Raw genomic sequence first — 23,460 nt, forward strand, 5'->3', positions numbered from 1 at the left:
TTAGACTATGAAGATACAAGATTGAAGACTTCGTCTCGTGTCCGGATGGGACTCTACTTGGCATGGAAGGCAAGCTAGGCAATACGTATATGGATATCTCCTCCTTTGTAACCGACCTTGTGTAACCCTAACCCTCTCCGGTGTCTATATAAACCGGAGGGTTTTAGTCCGTAGGACAACAATCACAACATACAATCATACCGTAGGCTAGCTTCTAGGTTTTAGCCTCTCTGATCTCGTGGTAGATCTACTCTTGTAACACCCATATCATCAATATCAATCAAGCAGGACGTAGGGTTTTACCTCCATCAAGAGGGCCCGAACCTGGGTAAAACTTCGTGTCCCTTGCCTCCTGTTACCATCCGGCCTAGACGCACAGTTCGGGACCCCCTACCCAAGATCCGCCAGTTTTGACACCGACAGCCGCTGAAAAGAACAAGGCCCCAGTGCCCGAAAGAGAAGAGTAAGAAGAGGATGCCCCAATGCTCATGAAGCTGAGACCCAGATTACCAGAGCATAATGATGCTCATCCAGTTGTTGAAAACATGAAGGAGAGGAAAGACAAAGGATTGAGGAAATGGAGAGAGGAAGACCCCTACTCCATCAGAAGGAAGACTGCAGTTCGTCATCGCTTCTACACCAAAGAACAACAAGATTTCTATGAGACAATTTTGTTTGATAAGAAGCCCATGGTGAGTGACATGAAGTGGTGGAGTGGAAGTACATTGATCTGCATGAGGACAACCTCCCCCACGTTCATGAGGACTTTAGTACTATTGGTATTAGTGCATCCATAGGGAAGAAGTTGACTGCATGGAATGATGAAATTATCATGCAATTTTACTCTACAACTCACTTCTATCCCAATGGAAGAATTGTCTGGCTGACTAAAGGAGTGAAGTACCAGTCTAGTGTGCTTGAGTGGGACACATTGCTTGGTGTGCCTGAGGGTGATGAGAATGACATTGATGTATATGCTAAGCCAAAGATGGACCACAATTCCATGGCTAACATGTACACGGAGGTACCTAAGAAGTACAAAGAATCTCACAAACTTGGCCAAGATAACATATACTCTTGTATGATCATTCTCCTACCCAAGCCAAATCTGAGAGAGAGATTGAGTGTTGAGGAGACTATCAAATGTACCGGAGATATCCATTTCACATGCTCTTGTATGATCATTCACTTGTTTACTTGGTGATGAGTGCTATTTGTGTTGCAATCATACCATTTTGAGCGCTCCACCAAGATGTATGTGGCATGGAAGAGTAACCCATGATCCTCATCGATTGTGCATTTGCATTCAAAAGAAAATTTTTAATAATGCACAAATTATGGGGAGCTCTTGCTTATTACATACTTCTCAAAGCGACGATGTATTTCATTCATTATATCATTTGTCGAAACTTTGATCTATATGTTGTCATCAATTACCAAAAAAGTGGAGATTGAAAGTGCAATTAATCCCAGGATGGGTTTGGTAATTAATAACAACAAATATTTCATTGATCTAATGAACATTTATGATATATTTCAGAAAAGATCAATAATTGGCATGGCATGGACTAGTGGATGTGGACTCCTCAAAATGTGAAGGGCAAGAATTGGCTACCCAAGACTCTACATTTTTGGCTTAGTGATCCAAAATCACATTGAGTCCCCTAGGAAAGCTAATACTATTAAAAGGTGATGAGGTATTGTTGATGAGGTTGTTGCTCAAAGTGCTCAGTGATATTGGTCCAAAAATCCTCCATCACTTTCCCACAAACATATTTGTCCAAACCCTAATTCATCATTTTGGTCCCACCGATACAGTTTAGTTCGGACCCACTGAGATGATCATTATATTGCCACAACCAGAACCCTAACAAATCGGTCTGACCAAATTGGTTCTTGATTCCACCAAGAAGGCCTTGCCAAGTTTCTGTGATGAAGTCATTTCATTTCGAAATCACCGAGACAAAACAATCGGAACCAAGACGCGACTCTGCCATAGCCACTGCACTTCCGTCCCACCGAGATGGTATAGTCGGTCTCACCTAAAACTCTAACGGCCAAGTCTTTTGCACTAGTCGGTCTCACCGAGATTTTTATATCGGTGCCACCGAGTTGGGTCAAAGACTTGTAACAGTTGGATTTTTGGTGCTGCCTATTTAGACCCTCCACTACCACTTACTCTAAAAGAGAGCCATCAGAATGAAACACAACTTCCACCATTCATTTTGAGAGAGATCCACCTACTCATGTGTTGAGATCAATAGATTCCATTCCTACCATTTGAACCTTGATTTCTAGCCTCTTCAAGTCGCTTTCTACTCCAATCCTTCTCCTAACCAAGCCAAATCTATGAGAGAGAGAGAGAGAGATTGAGTGTTGAGGAGACTATCATTTGAAGCACAAGAACAATGAGTTCATCATTAACACAACATCTATTACCTTTTGGAGAGTGGTGTCTCCTAGATTGGTTAGGTGTCACTTGGGAGCCTCCAAGATCATGTGGAGTTGAACCAAGGAGTTTGTAAGGGTAAGGAGATCGCCTACCTCATGAAGATCTACCCGAGTGAGGCTAGTCCTTCGTGGATGGAATCCATGGTGGAATAGACAAGGTTGCTTCTTCATGGACCCTTCGTGGGTGAAGCCCTCCGTGGACTCGCGCAACCGTTATCCTCCGTGGGTTGAAATCTATATCAACGTGGACGTACGATAGCACCACCTATCAGAACCACACCAAAAATCATCATGTCTTCATTGCTTTTGAAATCTCCAAACCCCTCCTTTACTTACATGTGCAATGTTTTACTTTTCGCTGCTACACTCTTAGAATTGCATGTGTAGGGTGATACTTTGCTAGATATGCTAAAATCTGCCCACAACTAAAACTGAAATGTTAGATTCTTATTTGGTCAAGTAGTCTAATCATCCCCTCTACACATACTTGTCTAATCATCCCCTCTACGCATACTTTCGCCCCTACACGGTGGTTCATCCTCTCGTGGTGCTAGTTTTGGTCGTGCCGACCGCCGCGGGCGCCATGGCCGCAGGTTCCGTTGACCCGGTTCGGGTCAGCGTGCGTCTGATGGGCCTGTCTCGCTTTGGTCGTAGTTGAGATCTCTGAAGGTGGCAATCCCATGCACACGATGCTGGACAGAGGTTCGTCGAGCAGATCCAGGTGAAAACCCTGCTCCCGGCTAGTTGCCAATGCCGCGATGGCGGCGTTCTTCTGCATCGCCCCCTTCTTGAAGACATCGTCATGAAGAAACTCCAGACCTCTATCCGCTACCTTCGGGGGAAACCCTAGACCACTCATTTGGATGAAAGTGGCACTCTGTATTGTTCCCTCCTTGGGGTCGTCATTCTTGGAAGTGTGCACTAGCTCGAGGGACCAGTGGACGGTTTCAACGCTGGAACAACGTTTCATGTGGCGCATCGACGATTTGGAGTCTCGGTGGCGTGACGCAGCAGGGTCTCGGCGATGGATGCTTGATGATGAACGCGCGTAGGGAGGTGGCGTTGTCTGGCGCTATGGTGAAGTAGATGGCAAGCCTGACAAGGTCGATGCGTCAGTGCCTGCTCTAAAGATGGATCGATGGAAGATGGTGACGACGACCTCTACAGCGTGTGCATGTGATAACCACTGAGAGTGCGCGAGACCGGTGTGTGCACAAGACCTGGGGCAATGCGGCTTGGTTGGGGCCTCCAGCTTTAGATGTTGGGCTTTTGTGAGGGCTGGGTATGCGGCTCAGACAATCTGCACCTCTTTATCAAGTTGATAGGAGTAGCGATAAATGTTACCAAGATGATGACTTCAGACTTACGGATATATTACTTTATATGACTTTGGTGAATAATTAATAATGTCTGTGTGCATCATCCTGATGCAGAGGCTGGGGTCATCCTTCTTTTTGAAAAAAGAATAAGAAAGAAACGAAAATTATTTTACAACGAGATATGGCCTTGCTCTACATTAGTAACGAGTGAAGGGTTGAAATGAAAGAACATACCGACTTTCCGAGGGCCGTTTTTGTAGTAGAGATATCCCGAGGGCCTCTGCAGAACGGGCGTTTTCAGTTTCCACTCCGGTGCCGGCCGTCATATCACTAGTCCACTGCCGCCGGCGACGTGGATTGATCGCTCTACATCAATCGAGACCGAATAAATTTCCTGGCTGCCTCCGTCAACATCCCCGGCCGATCTACCGCCGTGCGCCGCCACCCTAGTTCCGGAGGTACGCTGGAGCTCTACCTTCTCCCTCCCCGGCATTTCAGGATAGAGGTGTTAGCTTTTCTTACCAAAATTGGACTCGCCAGCCCACTACGGTCTACGAGTCGCCTCCAATTCAAATGCTGTAGAAACCCTTGCTCCATCCCCTTTCTGCCTGACCGTCGCCGCCCCGTCCCTGTCCTCAAAACCCTAGCTCGCCCTAAACCGTGGCAAGCACCGCCGCCCCTCATCCTGCGCTGGCGTTCGTCTTCCGAAGCGGCGGAGGTGCAGGAGGGCCCCGATCTAGGTCAGACCTCACTGACCGGCACGCTGTGCTCACAACTCGCATACTACCAACATCAGTTCATTTTCCATTCGTTTTTTTTTTTTGGGATCCCAACCTCCATAGCGCATGATCGAGTTCGAGTCCAGCCCTTCTTATAGAGAAGGGCAATCCTTATCTGTACCATGCTACACAATGATTGCTTGGCTAATGGGGCCATTAGTTGATCTGATGATGGCCACCTGTGGTTTATTTTATTTGGGAGGGGGGACAGGGCTGGGGCCTGATGGTCACCATCACATGCCAACCTGGTCTTGTGGCCGTTGGAAACGGCGTAGATTAACCCGATTGAACGGTCGTTCGACACGTGGTGGCGGTCTCCACCGCTCTATTTTTTTTATTTATAAGGTTTTATTCAGGCTTTGTATAGCGAACATTTTGTATTTGAATTGTATGGTATGTCTTCACTGTTTTATCTAGTGTTGTCAAGTGATGTTTTATCGTCTATCGGGTGCTGATTAGTATCTTCACGGTGTGATAAATATTTTCTAGGTGTTATTGAGTCTCTCACATGCTATCATTTCTATTATTGAGATGAGATCTTCTGTGAGCTTTCGTAGAAAATTTAGTACTACTTTTTTTTTCAAGCACATGGTGCTATTTATGTTGATTTCTTCTGTATATCTTCAAAGATCTGGAACTCTCATTTGTTTCCTAGTTGAGCCAAATGAAGATTTTAGTGCAATAAACAAAAATTGAAGGGTGCAATCTGACCCTCGCCACACCCGGGGATCGAACCTGGTTGTGCAGCATATTCTCTCTTTGTCCAGCACCGCGACCACTGCGGGTTACCTTAATATATTGAAATTTATAACAAAGACACTATTTGACACATTATTTCAGTACCTCGGTTGCAAATATTCCCATATTATATAGATGCTCGATATGTCCGTAAATCCCTTCCTTTTAATTTTGACTAACAAACACACTTTTGTTACATGCGCTTACTTTATTTCTTTAAAAGGATCTGGTCCTGATTTCTCTCTTTTTTGCCTTGGGATATGCGCTTGTATAGGTTGATATAGACAGCAAGAGGGCATCATATTGTACCAGAAAGCGCCAAAGAAGTACAGATTGCAGCACAAGCGATGGAACTTAATAGTCGAGAAAATAAGGCTCCGCCGGGGAAAGAACTAACTACTTTACCCGGTAAAAAGAAGTGCTCTGCTTGTAAAGAGACATCACACAATTTGGATCAATGCAGGATAAAAGACAAATTGGGTACTATGGCCCAGCTATTTGGACATTCTACAAGGTTCCCGTTCTACATGATTCAACCTTCAAAGGAAGTTGTCGAAAATGAAAAATTCTATCATCACTGCCTGCTGATCACATCTAATGCCTGTAACTTGGACCCGACAAGAGTGAAAACTGAACTAAACAAGTTCTGGAAGCTGACTGATGACTGGCATATAAAGAGAGAAGGTAGGCAGAATTTCGTAGCATCCTTCAACTCAGAGGATGACCTACTAAGCTGTTTAAAGCCTCCCAATGTAGAAACATTTCTGGATGAAAAGGAGGTGAATTTCACTGTAGCACGGTGGGATGAAGGTGATTAGGAAAAGCTGGACTTGATCAGAGAGTGGCTTTTGGTCTATGGGGTCCCAGGTGCATATAGAAACTGGAAGGAGCTATATCAAGTTGCATCTGCAGTTGGAGTTTTGCTTGAGGTGGATGAGGAAAGTTTGGAAAGTGGAGATAAGGAGCCTATTAGGTTGAGGATAGCATTGGGAAGTCTTGTTGGTGCTCCTTTCTCTTGCCACTTTGTGTTTGGATGGTCTTCTAGACTAGTCAAGTTCATGATTGGAGACAAAGTAAAAAGGATAGAAGGGCAATGGAAGGAAGTAGAAGAACGGAATGTTAGCGCCATGAAGGAATATGCAGATATAAGAGAAGAAGGTATTGAGGTACCTCCAGAAACACTGAACAAAGGAATGGATTTAGAGGGCACTGGAGTAGATTTCTTAGGCAATTATTCTTTGGATTTTGGAAGTTGCTCAGGCAAGGAACGTGAAGAAGAACTGAAGACCACAGAAACAGCTACATTGCTGGAAGTGGCGAAGTTCATTGCAGAGTTGAGAGCTGATGAAGAGATAAAGGAAAACAGCATAAGTGCTATGGCAGCCACCACAACAAACTCAATGAAAGCAACAAAGGGGGGGCAATCCCCAAGTGAAAGCTCAGCAAGAGGTGATCATATGTCGTGTTTGGAAGATTGTTGCGACAAGGATCATCAAAAGAAACTGAAGACTGATATGGCTACATTGCCTTAAGTGTCAAAGTTCACTGAAGACTTAAGAACTGATGGAGAGATCAAAGAAAACAACGCAAGTGAGTGGGCACCAGAACGAACTCTGAAAGAGCTACAGAAGACATTCCAAAAGCTGAAGGTTGGCAATTCATAAGCGGAAGTTCAACTTCAACGAGCTTCATTGAAAGGGTCCCCAGAGGTGAGTGAAAACTGCGCATTTGCGAACTTTGCTGTGCTATATTTATCAAATATGCTATGAAAAATTCCTTTCCAAATCAAATCAAAAGGAAAATACTTACAAGGGCATGGGCTAAAATTGTTTCCGAAAATGGAAATAAATGAATTCTCAGTTCTTGAAAAAGATAATTTAAAATATCATGTATGTTGTGAATTTTCTTGGCACAATATGAATTGGTTGACACTTTGTTTGCTGACATCATTTCTGATCTGCCCATGAAGGTATGCACAAGCCACCTATAAAGAATGTGTACACAAGGAGAGATCGGAAGCAAAAAGAATCGACAGAAGGTTCCACTTTGTTTGCTGATATCAGTTCTAACAGTGCCCATGAAGGTATACAGAAGCCACCTATAAAAATTGTATTCGAGAGAAGAAGTGATCCCAAGCAAAAAGGATCCACAGGGGGGCAACTTGCTTCAAAGGAACTGAACAAAGGAATGAACCCAGGGAGCAGCAGTCACGCCACAAGGATTGCAACCTTAACATGCAATATTTTGGACTCAAAAAATTTATTAGAGAAGCAACACGAGAAAGAAATGAAAATGGCAGAAACAGCTTTACTAGGAAAAGGACCAGAGTCGACTGAAGAATCTGGAGGTGGAGAGAATAAAGACAACAATGTAAGAACCAGTACAGCGTACTACATGAGAAACAAAACAGCAGCGAAGACTCTGGGAGCTGAAGGAGCGCAATGTATCAAGGGAAGTTCAGCGTGCATGATTAGAGTAACTCAAACAAAAGGTGAGTAAAAATCCTATGTGCATAAAATTGTTATACTTGTATACCTTCAAATCTGTTCTGAACTAAGTCTTCTATCACAATTTAGAAGGAAAACACCCAAATGGCATTTGACTACCAGTCTCTTTAGAAAATGAAAAGAAAACTGATTTTCAGTTTTTGAGTGACACAATCAGGAATATAAGAATCGGTGTGTACACCAACACATGGACTGTAGAGAGCGTGCAAGATGACAGCCTTACTAATTGTGGTGGGCCATGTGTTTACATGAACATAAGGAAACCATCTTACATTACTGCTTTACAAAAAAGCTTACATAAGATAAGAATATGAACTTGAACAAAAGAAGGTTAAAACAGATTAAATACAAAAACAACTAGGGAGATGTGAGATGAGTTATGCGGAAAACAGTAACTGCTTTACTAATTTGCGGAGGGAACATTACCCTGATGGACAAAATTCCCGTTTAGAAATGAGAAGAGTTTGATTATTGATACTATGTTTTACTGTCTTCAACCATTTTATGTATTGATTAATTTCTGATCCAACGCATTGATGCTTTTTTAGAACATTGATTTTGATATGGTTGTGTTTAAAAAGTAAAATAGGAGTTTAGTTCCAACCCTTTTGCTATAAAAGTTCGGCAGCGTTCTGATGGAACAGGAGAAACATCCCTGATTTATTGAAGTTTTGGGCTAGAAAATATTTTGCTAATATGTACTTTGTTTGCACTGTCTCTGAAGGTGTTGACATGGCTACAACGACACTAGAAGGAGCTCGGTTTGATGGAAAGCAGCCTGTGTCTAAGATGACTACGCGGTATGTGATCTGATATTTTACTTCTGCCTGTTTGTTTCTCGTCTTGTCTTATTGTTTCATTTATATTTATGGATATTTGATTACTTCCAACATGACATGGTATAGGCTAACTCAATTTTACGAGGAGTTCAACACATATAATGAAATCTATGACAGTTTCGTTGAGATGGGTCTTCGAGAAAATCTGCTGAAAGGAATATATGCATATGGTAATTCCTACTTTATTTGTTAATATGTTGAGATGCTTATTTGCGTATACAATTATTTCTTGACTCGACATGTATTATAGTGAAGTCTTAATGCGATTTTTCTTGAAGGTCTGGCGATGCCTTCTGCAATCCATCAACGGAGAATTGTCCCATTGTGCATGATGAGGACATCAATACCATTGTTACACCCACAGCCCCTACTGTTACATATACTGGACCAATTACTAGAGCTCGCGCATGTCAATTAAATTACCAGGTACTTCCGTTTCTTGGTAATGATTCTAATGTTCATGAGATTATGATGCTGTCTAAATTGGATACATTTGTTTTGCTTACAAATGAAGGGCCTAGCTTGGAGAAGGATGAACATTGGAGCAAGAACACGCATGGAGTTGATGGCATGCACAAGGGGATCAAGAACGAAGTTACAAGTGATGGTTTCAGGACTTTGAAGCCGCCATAAGGAGTGCATGAAGCCTTGGACGAAATATACAAGATGCCACTTCATAATATTCGTCCACAGGCTATTCTAGGTGCTGCGTCACCTTATTAATGGGCCAGGCCCATGTAATTTCGAAATACTTAAGTACAGGCTATTTTTAGAGTCCGTATGTGTGGGGAAACAAGAGTTAGGGTTGGTTTTGGACCCCATCCTCAAGGGCCACGAAATTCCCCCCTCTTCCTCCATATATACAGCCCTTAGGGCATCGTTTAGACTTTGGGTTTTGTTTAGATTAAAAGTTCGCCATAGCTGCAACTTCGCGTACTTCGTTTGTGTCCAACGACCAGACCAAGACGTTACAGAACCCCACCTTGATCAATAAAGCTTTCATCTTATATTCGCAATATCCCGATTGCAATCTCAGTTTTTTGCTTGTTCTTCGTTTGTTCGCAGGAAACAGATCCTCGTGGTCAGGTTGATTGTGCTCCGGCGTGGTCAATAACCCTCGGAAGTTGGTTTAGCGATTGCTAAGGCGCGACGTCTCGCACGTTCGTAGTCGGATCGTCAAGGTCGACTCCCACAGAAAACGATAGCCACCATCTCATCGAAACATCGGGACACCTTAGCATCTATCAAGTGGTATCAGATTTCCAGGTTGCTTGGTGAGATTTTATAGTTTTTCGTAGATTAGATCGAGTCTGTTCTTCATACCTACAGTCCATGAAAAAGCCACAAAAAAAATTAGGGTTAGTTCATCATATCCGAACCAATCTGAGCCTTTGCATAATCTTTTTAGGGTTTTTTTTGTTGAATTTGCGGTTGCATTATCGTGTCAAGTTGCTGGTCTTAGAGTTTAGTCTTTTAGAGTTTCGAGTTTTGGTCATAAGTTGTCACGCCGCCGCCGCACCATCATCATCGCCCATCTACCACTTTTGCTTATCCGCCACCGCTTTGAATCCATATCCATATATCCACCACCAATCCGAGTTCGTCTCATATTAGGTTTGTTCTTGATATCAATCTAAATTCCGCTTCGTGTTTCCTTGCCCGCGTAGGTCTCGAAAAAAAAAGAGTCTGGAGACCACGTGCATCATCTACTTCCACACGTTCTGCTACACCGGCGCCTCCGTCGGCTGCCACCTCCAACCGTGATACAATAAAGCAGGCACAATCACCACTATCTGCCAAGAGCACACCTTCTGGGCCTGCAAAGAGCTCTTCTTCATCCATGGCATCAACAGGGCAAACACATGATATTATTTGTTGACGTTGCAAGGGTGGAGGTCATTATGCGAGAGAATGCCCATCTAAGCATGTGATGATTGTTACTGAGGATGGTGGGTATGAGTCCGCTAGTGACTATGATGAGGAGACTTTGGCTCTTATTACACGTGACGAACACGGTGGAGACGATTCTGATCATGAGACGCAATACATGGCTCCTGAAGATGCTGACAAGTATGAATGTTTAGTTGCTCAACGTGTTTTGAGTGTGCAGGTTACACAAGCTGAGCAAAATCAGAGGCATAATTTGTTCCATACAAAGGGAGTTGTGAAGGAACGTTCTGTTCGCGTGATCATAGATGGAGGGAGCTGCAATAACTTGGCTAGCATGGAGATGGTGGAGAAGCTATCTCTCACCACAAGACCACATCCACATCCATACTACATCCAATGGTTCAACAACAGCGGCAAGGTTAAGGTAACACGTACTGTTCGTGTGCATTTTAGTATCTCTACATATGCTGATTATGTTGATTGTGATGTGGTACCTATGAAAGCATGTTCCTTATTACTTGGTAGACCATGGCAATTTGATAAAAATTCTGTACACCATGGTAGAAACAATCAGTATACTCTTGTTCATAACGATAAAAATATTACTTTGCTTCCTATGACTCCTGATTCCATTTTGAAAGATGATATTAATAGAGCTAATAAAGCAAAACAGGAGACAAATAAGAGTGAAAATCAGATTGTGGCAAAAGAATTTGAGCACCAAATGAAGCCTAATAATAAACCATCTACTGTTGTTTCTGAAATTAAATTGAAAAGTGCATGTTTACTTGCCACAAAATCTGATATTGATGAGCTAGATTTTAGCAAATCTGTTTGCTATGCTTTTGTGTGCAAAGAGGCATTATTTTCATTCGAGGACGTGCCTTCCTCTTTGCCCCCTGCTGTCACTAACATTTTGCAGGAGTTCGCTGACGTCTTTCCACAAGACGTGCCACCGGGATTACCACCTATTCAAGGGATTGAGCATCAAATTGACTTAATTCCCGGTGCTTCGCTACCCAACCGTGCACCATACCGTACCAATCTAGAGGAGACGAAGGAGATTACACGTCAAGTACAAGAACTGCTCGACAAAGGTTATATACGCGAATCCCTTAGTCCTTGTGCTGTTCCTATCATTTTAGTGCCGAAAAAGGATGGTACGTCGCGTATGTGCGTTGATTGTAGAGGCATTAATAATATTACTATTCGTTATCGTCATCCTATTCTTAGGCTAGATGATATGCTTGATGAATTGAGTGGCTCTACAATATTCTCCAAAGTTGATTTGCGTAGTGGATACCATCAAATTCGTATGAAATTGGGTGATGAATGGAAAACATCATTTAAAACTAAGTTTGGATTATATGAGTGGTTAGTCATGCCTTTTGGGTTAACTAATGCACCTAGTACTTTCATGAGGTTAATGAACGAAGTTTTACGTGCTTTCATTGGATGATTTGTGGTAGTTTACTTTGATGACATATTGATTTATAGCAAATCTTTGGAGGAACATTTGGAACATTTATGTGCTGTTTTTATTGCTCTACGTGATGCACGTTTGTTTGGAAACCTTGGAAAGTGCACCTTTTGCACCGACCGAGTATCTTTTCTTGGCTATGTTGTTACTCCACAGGGAATTGAAGTTGATAAAGCCAAGATTGAAGCTATTGAGAGTTGGCCGCAGCCCAAAACGGTCACACAAGTGAGGAGTTTCCTTGGCCTCGCTGGTTTCTATAGGCGTTTTGTGAGAGATTTCAGCACCATTGCTGCACCTCTCAACGAGCTTACAAAGAAGGATGTGCCTTTTGTTTGGGGTACCTCACAGGAAGAAGCCTTCACGGTATTGAAAGATAAGTTGACACATGTTCCTTTACTCCAACTTCCTAATTTCAATAAGACTTTTTCGCTTGAATGTGATGCTAGTGGAATTGGATTAGGAGGTGTGTTATTACAAGATGGAAAACCTGTTGCATACTTTTCTGAAAAATTGAGTGGGCCTAGTCTGAACTATTCTACTTATGATAAAGAATTATATGCTCTTATTCGGACCTTAGAAACATGGCAACATTATTTATGGCCCAAGGAATTTGTTATACATTCTAATCATGAATCTTTGAAACACATTAAAAGTCAAGAAAAACTGAACCGTAGACATGCTAAATGGGTTGAATTCATTGAGACTTTCCCTTATGTCATTAAACACAAGAAGGGTAAAGAAAATGTTATTGCTGATGCCTTGTCTCGTCGTTATACTATGCTTTCACAACTTGACTTTAAAATATTTGGTTTGGAGACCATCAAAGATCAATATGTTCATGATGCTGAATTTAAAGATGTATTGCAGAATTGTAAGGAAGGGAGAACTTGGAACAAGTTCGTTCTTAATGATGGATTTGTGTTTCGTGCTAACAAGCTATGCATTCCAGCTAGCTCCGTTCGTCTTTTGTTGTTGCAGGAGGCGCATGGAGGAGGATTAATGGGACACTTTGGCGTCAAGAAGACGGAGGATATACTTGCTACACATTTCTTTTGGCCAAAGATGAGACGGGATGTTGAGCGTTTTGTTGCTCGCTGCACTACATGTCAAAGAGCTAAGTCACGACTCAATCCTCATGGTTTATAATGCCTTTATCTGTACCTAGTGTTCCTTGGGAGGATATATCTATGGACTTTGTTTTAGGTTTACCTCGAACAAAGAAGGGGAGGGATAGCATATTTGTTGTCGTGGATAGGTTCTCGAAAATGGCACACTTTATACCATGTCATAAAAGCGATGATGCTGTTAATGTTGCTGATTTGTTCTTCCGTGAAATTATTCGCTTACATGGTGTGCCAAATACTATTGTTTCAGATTGTGATACTAAATTTCTTAGCCACTTTTGGAGATGTTTATGGGCTAAGTTGGGGACTAAGCTGCTTTTTAGTACTACTTGTCACCCCCAAACTGATGGACAAACTGAAGTAGTCAATAGAACATTGTCTACTATGCTTAGGGCTGTTTTGAAGAATAACAAGAAAATGTGGGAAGAATGCTTGCCTCATATTGAATTTGCTTATAATCGTTCATTGCATTCTACTACTAAGATGTGCCCTTTTGAAATTGTGTATGGTTTCCGACCTCGTGCACCTATTAATTTGTTGCCTCTTCCATCTTCAGAGAAGGTTAATTTTGATGCTAAAGAACGTTCTGAATTGATTTTAAAAATGCATGAGTTAACTAAGGAAAACATTGAGCGTATGAATGCTAAATATAAACTTGCTGGAGATAAGGTAGAAAACATGTTGTGTTTGCGCCTGGAGATCTTGTTTGGTTACATTTGCGTAAAGATAGATTTCCTAATCTACGCAAATCAAAGCTAAAGCCACGTGCTGATGGTCCTTTTAAGGTGTTAGAGAAAATAAATGATAATGCATATAAACTTGAGCTACCTGTAGATTTTGGGGTTAGTCCCACTTTTAACATTGCAGATTTGAAGCCTTATTTGGGTGAGGAAGATGCGCTTCCGTCGAGGACGACTTCATTTCAAGAAGGGGAGGATGATGAGGACATCAATACCATTGTTACACCCACAGCCCCTACTGTTACATATACTGGACCAATTACTAGAGCTCGCGCACGCCAATTAAATTACCAGGTACTTTCGTTTCTTGGTAATGATTCTAATGTTCATGAGATTATAATGCTGCCTAAATTGGATACATTTGTTTTGCTTACAAATGAAGGGCCTAGCTTGGAGAAGGATGAACATTGGAGCAAGAACACGCATGGAGTTGATGGCATGCGCAAGGGGATCAAGAACGGAGTTACAAGTGATGGTTTCAGGACTTTGAAGCCGCCATAAGGAGTGCATGAAGCCTTGGACGAAATATACAAGATGCCACTTCATAATATTCGTCCATAGGCTATTCTAGGTGCTGCGTCACCTTATTAATGGGCCAGGCCCATGTAATTTCGAAATACTTAAGTACATGCTATTTTTAGAGTCCGTATGTGTGGGGAAACAAGAGTTAGGGTTGGTTTCGGACCCCACCCTCAAGGGCCACGAAATTCCCCCCTCTTCCTCCATATATACAACCCTTAGGGCATCGTTTAGACTTTGGGTTTTGTTTAGATTAAAAGTTCACCATAGCTGCCACTTCACGTACTTCGTTTGTGTCCAACGACCAGACCAAGACGTCACAAAACCCCACCTTGATCAATAAAGCTTTCATCTTATATTCGCAATATCCCGATTGCAATCTCAGTTTCTTGCTTGTTCTTCGTTTGCTCGCAGGAAACAGACCCTCGTGGTCAGGTTGATCGTGCTCCGGCGTGGTCAATAACCCTCGGAAGTTGGTTTAGCGATTGCTAAGGCGCGACGTCTCACACGTTCGTAGTCGGATCGTCAAGGTCGACTCCCACAGAAAACGATAGCCACCATCTCATCGAAACATCGGGACACCTTAGCATCTATTAGTGCAAGGGTCTGGATGTTATCCAGCAGTCATTGTCTGGAACAACTGTGACACTTGCCTGTGGAGTTCTCCAGCGACTCGATTATGGATCCACGGAATGCCAAGCTTTGGTTCTTGTACCAACGCGTGACTTGGCACAGGACACCGTGAAAGTTATTGGAGCACTTGGTCAGTGGCTAGGTGTCAAAGCTCATGCTTGTCTTGGAGGAACTAGTATTCGTGAGGACAAGCAAATTTCGTCAAGCAGCAATCAGGTTATTGTCGCCACTCCTGGCCGCACTCTTGACATGCTAAGAAGACGAGCGCTTTGTCCAGATAACATCAGAATGTTTGTCTTGGATGAAGCTGATGAAATACTCGCAGGAGGTTTAAAGAACCAGGTTGGTTTTGCATCCTCATACCAGCTCAGTTTACAGTGATCCCAATGGTTGCAAAACTTCTCTCGTACTACTTGTTCTTTTAATTTGAAACGATAAAAATAGATCTTGTTCAGCTCATGCAATTCTATGGTGGCATCTATTTTCGTAAACTGTGACCATTCATCTTTCTTGCAGATCTATGATATTATCCAGCTTCTCCCAGCCAAAATCCAGTTTGCTGTATTCTCTACCACCATGTCCAATGAAGCTCTTGAACTTTGCCGGAAGTGCATGAATAAGCCTATGAAGGTCATAGTGCCAAAAGATGAAGAACTTGAGGGTTTTAGTGTTAAGCAGTTCTATGTTAAGGCTGAGAATGAAGAATCAAAGTTTCAAAAATTATGTGATCTTTTTGACACCATGGCCGTCACGCAAAACATCATCTTTGTCAACGCACGTCGGAAGGTCAAGCCACTGACTGAAAAGATCAGAGGCAGGGGGTACACTGTCTCGGCAAGCCATGGTGGTATGGACCAGCACTCCAGAGATGTTGCCGTCCAGGATCTCCAGTCGGGATCATCCCGTGTCCTCGTCACCACCAACCTTCGTGGCGCTGACGCATTGCAGGTCCCTGTTGTCATCAACTATGATCTGCCAACACAACCAACACAATACCTTCGTCATGTTCGACGAAGTGGACAACCTGGAGGGATTGGTGTCGCTATCAGCTTTGTTGCTCGTGCTGATGAGCGTGTCCTATCTGGCATCCAAAGATTCTGCAATACTCAGATGGCGGAGTTACCCTCCAACGTCGCTGACCTCTTGTGAGCAATTCTGTAGTTGGATATGGTGCACAGATGGCTATCTAGACTTCTTTTTTCTATCGTTGGCCTGGAGAGCTGCGCAACAGCTGCATTTTGTTGAATTGTGGGAATCGTCTTGTGGGATTGAAACGTGTTGAGTTCTCCGGTATTATGTCATGGTGGTTCGAAACTGAATTCGATGTGGTGCAAATAGTTGTTTGAAATGTTTTGGTGGTTCATCTGTTGTTTACTATTGTTATATTGTGTTGGTGCACATATGCTGCTAGTGAGCAACGTTATGCGCACAGGTTACAGAATCCTTAAGCCAGGACAAATAATGCAGGTCAGACTTGGATTGAACCTTGGACCAGATTACATAGCAAGTTGGTCACCTATAATATCAAAGAATGTTCTGCTGAATGAATCTGATGTTAGTACCACAATTTGCAGGCAATAACAACTACTAGTGGGTACCATGATCTTTCTGTTCTGTATTGTAAAGGCAACACCAACGCTGTGCATCAAATTGCCCGCAAACGTTTGGACAGTGCAGTCCAGACACTTTTGGACATCCAATGCCGTGCATCAAACGCTTGACGCCTCGGACCCAGCCAAAACTGAAGTGGAGCCGACACATGTGGACAATTCCACCACTGTCTCCACGCAAAAGGCTGCCCTTGCCCTTTGGTGGTGGTTGCCCACAAGACCAGCACCGCAACACGTAACACCCACCGCCAAAACAGAATAAGAGGGAGGACGCTTTGGCGGAGGCCGGTCACCGAGTACCTCCTCCACCAAAGTGTGTGAACCGGCGGGTGCCAGCCATGCAATCGCCGCTCCTGCAGCCGCCATCGCTCTGCCTAGCGCAGCTGTATCCACCATACTACTACTAAACCCAGCGCACCTTCATGGAGCCTCAGTCACAATCGTCAACGCTTGTCCTTGTGCGGATGCCGGCTCCCTCGTCCTTCGGTGCCCAGTCTCTGTTTGCTGCAATGTCTCAACCGGGCGCGATAGTGGATGAGCAGGAGGCAATGATGAACATGATTCACGACAGCGGTGACCACAAAGACGGGAAAGTGGAGGACTCTTGGCCGGAGTCGGACACCCAACAAATGGACACCCAGATACAAACACCCACCAGAAGCACACTTAACAGCAGACGACGACTAGTCAGATGGTGATCCAGACGACTTCTGGGCGCTGAGTGCATACCCAAAGAAGAAGAGGGGAGAAAATTCAACATGAAGGAGGATGAATTGCTCGTTTATGTGTGGTTGTCCACAAGCACCGATCCAATTCATGGCACAGAGCAAAGGGACAAAACCATTTGGACAAGTGTGCATGTTTGGTTCTATGAGCAAAGACACTATGATCTGTATCACAAGGAGAAAATCCATGAGCATAATTCAAAATCAATCACTAATTGATGGTACACCATTCAAGAGTCCACGAGCAAGTATTGTGGCTTTTACAAACAATTGAAAATCCGGTGGCCAAGTGGCGCGTTACTCAACGTGCTCGTTAGTTTTTTGTTGCTCTATGTGTTGGTCATTTGGCCGGATATACAACATGTGTTGGATTCGGCCAGATATGCTCTATGAGTTGGTATTTGGCTGGATATGCTATGCCAAGTATCTAGTAGTGGTTTCTTCCCCATACACTATGCATTTATTGTCCGGTCTGTATGTATTTTTTATTTTCCAACTAATACAGTGTTAGTTCTATGTTAACCTTCTTTTAGGTACTTCCTAGGATTTTCTTTGTAGGAAACCCCAAAAATATAAATAGGCGTATTTTCCCATGAAGATGCTACATTTTGTTGGTCTTATTTATGGGATAGCGAATCCATTTTTGTGTGCACTTAATTGTCAGGTTGGACGCATCGGGTGTCGGTGTCAAAACCGGCAGACCTCGGGGAAGGGGGTCCCGAGCTGTGGATCTCGGATCGGTGGTAACATGAATGAGGAAGATCATGTTTACCCTGGTTTGGTCCCTTTTGATGGAGGTAAAACCCTACATCATGCTCTTGTTTATATTGATGATGATGTATCGAGTACAAGCTTGATCTACCTCGAGATCGTAAGTTGTGTTCTAACCCTAGGGCTAGGAGAATGTAATTGTGTTTCGGTACCCTCTACGGGCTAAACCCTTTGGCTTATATACACGCCAAGTAGGGCATCTAGGGTTACATGGTCGGTATCTAGGGGAGCGCATGGAGGCGGTAGGAGATGGCTTGGAGTATACGTCAAGTCTTCGGCAGATGCAGTCTTGATTACGTCTAGCGTGTAGCTTCCAGAGTCCATCAGATAGAGAATGAGGCACACAGGCCCAACCCGAGGACTACGGGCCAACTCAATTGACACCCATTAGTCCATGACACCGTTAGTAGCCCCCGAACTGGTCTTCTATCCCGAGGACGGCTTCCTTGATGTAGACAACTTTGGATTCGAAGTCCTTGGCTCAACAGACAAGTTCCCCTTCTTTGGCGATTCGAGATACTTTTCCTCTAAAGGTCACCATGGACCACCCCTCAAAGGAGTGACGTCCCCTAATCGTGACCTAGCCGAACTCACTCAGTGCCCGAAGATGCAAGGTTACTTAACCGCGAAGGCCTACCGCGTAGGTGTGAACAATGCTTTCTAGCCTGGCAACTTTATCAAAGCGGCACCACCCATGACTGGACAGACGATTACTACCCACCCATATCATGGCCTGAGGCAATCCTCTTATTGGCATGTCCCATCGAAATGGAGATCGTGCTCATTTTCTTAGGGATATCATTAAGATTTTGTTTCTCCCCGTATGCATAATGACATCTTTTGTGGGGAGTGGTGATTTCAACGACACATCAGAAGGACTCTTGGGCTTTTATCAGCCCATATAAGAGTAACGAGATAGCGAAAAAAAAAGCATGCTCTCATTCCTCCTTGCCCGCTGCCTCTCGAACTCCAGCGCTCAAATCCAATCCCGACCCCATCTTGCATAGCACATCCTAATCTCCGTCACCAGCAATGGCAGATGCCAACCTCAAGGGGCACTAGGCTGGTTCCTCTGTTACAGAGGGCACCATCTCAGAGCTGCGCAGTGTGGGGTACATCCCCACCGAGGTCAACACCAGAGCGCCAGACTCAAACTAGTGGGTGCCCGCTCCCAATCCAGGGGAGAGGGTGGTCTTCGTCCCCCACCTCGTTAGAGGCCTGGGGTTCCCATCACCGAAAGTGCAACTAATCCCCGGGTGGTTTTGGTAATTCATAGCAACATATATCTCATTGAACTAATATCCATTCAAGTTAAAGATTTCAGGATGTCCAATGATTGGCAAGGAAAGGACTAGTGATTGTGGACCCGTCAAAATGCTAAGGACATGGATTGGCAAAATCTCAAGACTCTACATTTTTGGTTAAGTGATCCAAGATTACATTGAGTCCATAGGAAAGCCAATACTATTAAAAGGGGATGAGATTTCGATTATGACCTATTTGCTCAAGTGCTTAATGATATTGCTCCAAAACTCAACCACTTTCTCTATCCAAATGTGTCAAAAACCCTACATTCCAACTCGGTACCACCAAAACTTCCCTATCTGTACCCACCGAGTTCATCTAGACACGGCCACATCCAAACCCTAATAAATCAGATCCATCGATATGGATCTCGGTCTCACCGAGATGGCCTTGCCAAATCTCCAGAACTTGTTGCAATTATTTTGGTCCTACCGAGTTTTGCGATGTGCCACCAAGATGGCTTGCCAACTTTCCGTTGCCTTATTGCTTCACTTCGGTCCTACCGAGTTGATGCAATCGGTGCCACCGAAACGAGGTTTGCCCTAACCATTGCACATTGGTCCATACGAGTTGTTTCCAGTTGGTCCCATTGAGACCTCCAACCTTCATATCTTTTACACAGGTCGGTGCCACCGGGATTTCTAATCGGTGCCACCGAGGTGAGTCAAAAGTGTGTAGCGGTTGAATTTCATGTGGAGGCTATATGTACCCCTCCACCCCCTCTTACTCACTGAGAGAGCCATCAGAATGTGCCTACACTTCCACTACTCATTTTCTAAGAGAGAACCACCTAATCATGTGTTGAGATCAAGAGATTCCATTCCTACCATTTGAATCTTGATTTCTAGCTTTCTGCAAGTTGCTTTCCACTCAAATCCTTCTTCCACCATAGCCAAATTTGTGTGAGAGAGTGGAGTTGGGGAGACTATCATTTGAAGCACAAGAGCAAGGAGTTCATCATCATCACACCATCTATTACCGTTTGGAGAGTGGTGTCTCCTAGATTGGTTTGGTGTCGCTTGAGCCTCCGACATGATGTGGAGTTGAACCAAGAAGTTTGTAAGGGCAAGGAGATCGCTTACTTCATGAAGATATACCCGAGTGAGGCGAGTCCTTCATGGACGATGTCCATGGTGGGATAGACAAGGTTGCTTCTTCATGGACCCTTCGTGGGTGGAACCCTCTGTGGACTCGCGCATCCGTTACCCTTCGTGGGTTGAATCTCCATCAACGTGGACATAAGATAGCACCACCTATCGGAACCATGCCAAAAATCACCGTGTCCCCATTGTGTTTGCCTTCTCCAAACCCCTCCTTTACTTACATGTGCAATGTTTTTTTGCGCTGATATACTCATAGAATTGCATGTGTAGGGTGTTGCTTGACTTGTCATAATTGCTAAAATCTGCCTACAACTAAAATTGGGAAAAAGGTTAGGTTTTATTTGGTCAAGTAGTCTAATCACCCCCCTCTAGACATATTTTTGATCCTACATCTACGGGCTAGATTACCACCATCTAGCCCCAAACTCTATCCTCCACCTCACCTGCTTCATTACAGTCTGCGAGGCCTTCCTTCGCATCAAGCCGCACTCCGGCCTATGGCTGAAGATCTTTGGCATCAAGCCGAAGTCCAGCACCTTCGAGCTCGCGCAGTGCGGAGGTGCGATGATCAGCAAGAACTAGAAGGTCGGCTGGTTTAAAGGCACCTTCATGGAGACCATCAAAGAGTGGCAGCGCGAGTGGTTTTATGTCACCGAGCCGCTTACTGCTGGCTAGGCCGAGGTTCCGGCATTTTTGGTCGGGCCTCGGAGAAGCTTATGTCCTGGAAGAAGAAGGGCATTGCCTAGGGAAATCCAGGGAAGATGGAGGCACTGTCCCAGATCTAGTGGAGGACTGATCAGAAAAACCTCCACCTGGTAGATGTGGTAAACATCATGCTCCACAGACATGTCCTCCCGCTCCAATATTGGGCCACCCCGATGTGGGCGTACAAGCCCGAGGACGTGGTGCCCATCCACCACTTCTTCCGCTCCACCTTGGTCGGAATGTGGAAGTTGTTGTTCAAGCCGTTCGAGGATCATTTCCCCCTTGAAGGGAGAGACCTCGGCTTCGAAGCCAGCCACGACACCCCCCGAGTTAATATTTCGACACACAACCTTACAGTTCACGTTTCCTTTTGAATCTTAGAGACTCCGGCTAATCAATGGATCCCATAATTGCAAAAGTGGATCCTTAAGGCACAACAAATGTTGTGCCCGGCACCACTACCCGAGGAGGAGAGAAACCCCCTGCTCACAACCCTCTTAGTCCAGGAGCCGCATGTGGTGATCCCCAAGGGGTCAAAACCTCCAAGGGGCAAGGTAGGCCTTCGGATACGGGAGACCTCGGACATCCGATCCGAAGAGACCCATGCCTCCTCCACTCATGAGGACGATGAGGAGGAGGACAAGGGGGAAGAAAACCCTTCCCTTAAGGGGAAGAGTGCGGCATCTGAGGACGCCGAGGCAAAAGCGCGGTCGAAGGGCCAAAAGAGGCCGTGCAAGGCCTCCGCCAAACCCTCTCTGCCGAAGAAGGCTACCTTGTCCGTCGAGTTGGATGATGACCTCCTCGAGTTGGGGAGGGATAAACTGGCACCCCAAAGGTATGTCATCATAACCATATTTGTTATTTGAAAGCTTGTTCATCTAGTGAAACTTATAAGGGTTATTTTCTTCAGTCCGCCAAAGGTATGCCTCAATGGCGATACCTCAAGTGGGATACCGACAGCTAGGGGGATGCCCAAGCCCACCACTTCCCCTCCCGGTCTCGAGGGGCTGGGGGAAGCAACATCCGGTCCAACCCCCTAGTTAACATCATGGGGGCCGTGGCACCGGTTGCCATGGCCGAGGTCGAAACCTTGTCCAAACAGGGCCGAGGGGACGAGATCCCTGAGGTTGCCAAGTAGGGGCTGGACTGGACATCGGCCCTGCCAAGGCCAACTCCGGTGCCAACGCTACAACCAGAGGCCTTTGTTCCCAACACCTTGGTGTTGGGTTCAGAGGTTCTACCGCCCCGCCTCCCGCCCCAGGGTGGGTTGCTGTGGGATGGACCGAGGAGATGGAGGTAGCCTTAATGGGCTCCTCCATCAAGGGAGAGCACCGCACACTGATCGGCGCGGTGCTATAGGGCTTCTGGTCCGCGGAGGCCGGGATGCACGAGGTCTACAAGGGCCTCGTCAAGAGCTTCGAGGTATACTCCTTTATATTTTATGTTAAAGGCAACCTCCATCCTTAGAATTATTTTTGAACTTGAGCTTTTTGGCCGAAGATGTTTTTGCTTATGTCATAATGCAACATTTGTAAAGCGCGGCCAGTGAGTAGCCCCGAGCCCAAGGCTAGCTTTAAGAAACTGGCTCAAAGCAGAGCCTGATAAGGCATTTAATAAGTAGCCTCAAAGACTCTGGCGGGCCTTGAAAAATGTTTGTCCGGAGGATTGATATCGGGAACGGGGGCTAAGTTAGGATTGCTTGTTTGCAAGTCTCGGCCTCAGCTCCGAACTCTGCCTCCAAGGAGATTGCGGAGATGAACCAGAAGCTCCAGAGGTCTGAGAAGGACCTCGATCTGATGAACAAGTAGATCGAGTTGTCTTGAGGTAAGCTATAAATCCGAGATGTTGTCAAATTTATTTTGAGTAAAAGTAGCTTTGAATTATAAAGCTAATACCAAGCTGTTTAAATGACAACTTCTATGGCCGAGCTTGAGGGGATCAAGGCGGAGCCCGGGAAATTTGGACAGGAGGCCAAGCAGCAGAAGGGTGTGTCCACCTAGGCTAAGAAGGACCTAGCCGCTGAAAAGGTGGCCAGGGGTAAAGACCAGGCGTGGGTCCTAGAAGTGGAGGAGACCCTGAAGGGCGTGTACCAGGAGTGCGACACCCTTCAGGACAAGGAGAAAAAGGCGAGCGAGGAGGTCAAGAAGCTATGCCTAGCGCACGCCGAGATCCAGACCCAGGTCCGGGCTAACCTCGAAGTGCTCCAGCAAGTGGAGCAGATC

The 23,460-nt window shown here is 44.8% G+C and overlaps 1 pseudogene; it reads left to right on the forward strand.

Moving 5' to 3' along the window:
* Positions 1–4,000: 4,000 nt before the first annotated feature.
* On the forward strand, positions 4,001–16,314 carry LOC123127328 (eukaryotic initiation factor 4A-10-like; annotated as a pseudogene).
* The last annotated feature ends 7,146 nt before the right edge of the window (positions 16,315–23,460 follow it).

The sequence above is a fragment of the Triticum aestivum genome, chromosome 6A (assembly GCF_018294505.1).
Source record: "Triticum aestivum cultivar Chinese Spring chromosome 6A, IWGSC CS RefSeq v2.1, whole genome shotgun sequence".
Lineage (NCBI taxonomy): Eukaryota > Viridiplantae > Streptophyta > Magnoliopsida > Poales > Poaceae > Triticum > Triticum aestivum.